At 49.5% G+C, this 1,649-nt stretch overlaps 1 long non-coding RNA gene across 1 annotated transcript; it reads left to right on the forward strand.

The window, feature by feature from the left end:
* Nucleotides 1–388: 388 nt before the first annotated feature.
* Nucleotides 389–1,251, forward strand: LOC124699165. The gene is made up of 3 exons (XR_007001303.1): nucleotides 389–540; nucleotides 636–749; nucleotides 1,226–1,251. It is a non-coding gene; the product is annotated as an uncharacterized LOC124699165 (long non-coding RNA).
* The last annotated feature ends 398 nt before the right edge of the window (nucleotides 1,252–1,649 follow it).

Raw genomic sequence — 1,649 nt, forward strand, 5'->3', positions numbered from 1 at the left:
ACCGTCGAACCAGGCCACCCCTCGCAGAGCTGAGACCACCGGCGGATGCGCCTCGTCGTCCTCTCCATCCTCATGCGAGGAATCGAACTGGAACCTCTCCAATCGCCCGTAAAATCGCCGATTCCCTCTCCGACGCCGGCGAGATAATCCTCGATTCCGGCCACTCCGGCCATCCTCCGGCGACCTTGACCACACCACCATGCTCCTGGTAAAGTGGTGCGTCTCCTGAGCCTCTTACGCGCCTCATTCTTCCTCTATTTTGTTTTGCCGCCGTTGACCATCACCATACTGCCGCAGGAGCTCCTCGCCGGCGGCACTCCGGCGACCGTTTGGACTCCGCACGGCCACGTCCTGGCTCCCCAAAACGAGGCGCTCCCCCGAAGCCTAGTGGCTTGCCCCAGTTCGCCCCGAACCGTCAGGCCGTGGTCGACCAGAACCCTCCCCGCCATGGTTGCAGCTTTCGAAGATTCATCACCGTCACTGTTTGGTTCAACTTCCTCCACGTCCTCCTCTAAACATGTCCTGAACAGCAGAGCAGTGGTAAGCTGCACGCTCCTGGTCCAAGAGATCATGAGTTCAATTTCCGAATCAGGCTAATTAAGCCATCTTTTTGCTCTCTGAATTCCTTGATTTAGATCTAGCGCCACTAATGGGCCTCGGCCCAAGTCCTCCGGCTCAGATCAACGCCCGGTGCGGCCCAGCTCAATCTGACACCGAAGCTGGCTAGATCTGGCCCAGAAATAGCGCAGGTTCAGCCCCATTCGTTTCTGTTTTGTTTTGCAGGAATTGTGTAGTTCTTGCAAAAATCATATCTCTAAATTTGTTACTCGAAATAAAATGTTTTATATATGAAATTTGATCAGAAAAACACAAGGAACATGAATATGCCATCCGTTCATCTGTTTGCATCTCGCATCATGACGCGCGTTGATAGTTGTGCATGTATACCTAACATATTTGCGGAGTATTTCGGATATCCACCTAAGGTTTCCCCGCTCCGTTTAATATTGAAGTAGTGCACCGTTGCCATGTTATACCATGCTAATCAACCATTAACTTTGACGGTAGAAAATGCAACTCCAACCTAATTTGCTTGTCCGGGGTTCCGACTCCGGTTAAATTGGATAAGTTGCATCGCATCATAATTGCCATGCCATGCATACCATTTTGATCATGCCGGTTCTTTATCCGTAGTAGTAAGACTTGCACCCGTTGTTTGTCCCAGCATTTGCTTCTTCCCGGATAGGATCGCGAAGTGGTGTTGTGAGATACGACGAGTTCTCCGACAAGTGCTTCTGCAGCTTTTCACAGGCGAGCCCTCTCTCTTCACCTATTTACTCTCTCCCTCGCACTGCTATCCTTATGTTGCGATTCTTTATCGAGTCACGTGTCCTATTCCACTTGTTTGCCATAATAATCCTATATATATCATTCCTTATCCATAGCCGTTGCTTGATGTTTGAGCCTTGCGAGTCGTAGGCGTGTTTAGGCTCTGTTGTTTATCTCGATCTGTTATCGGGATATGTTGGGTTGTTGGGAGGTTATCACATGATATATCAGTTGTTGGAGATACACATGCTTTACTTATTTGTTAACAACTAAAATTGTAAGCAGAGGCATCTGTGAGCCCCTTTGCGAAAGCATCGGAA

This window comes from Lolium rigidum, chromosome 3 (genome assembly GCF_022539505.1).
Source record: "Lolium rigidum isolate FL_2022 chromosome 3, APGP_CSIRO_Lrig_0.1, whole genome shotgun sequence".
NCBI classification, from domain to species: domain Eukaryota; kingdom Viridiplantae; phylum Streptophyta; class Magnoliopsida; order Poales; family Poaceae; genus Lolium; species Lolium rigidum.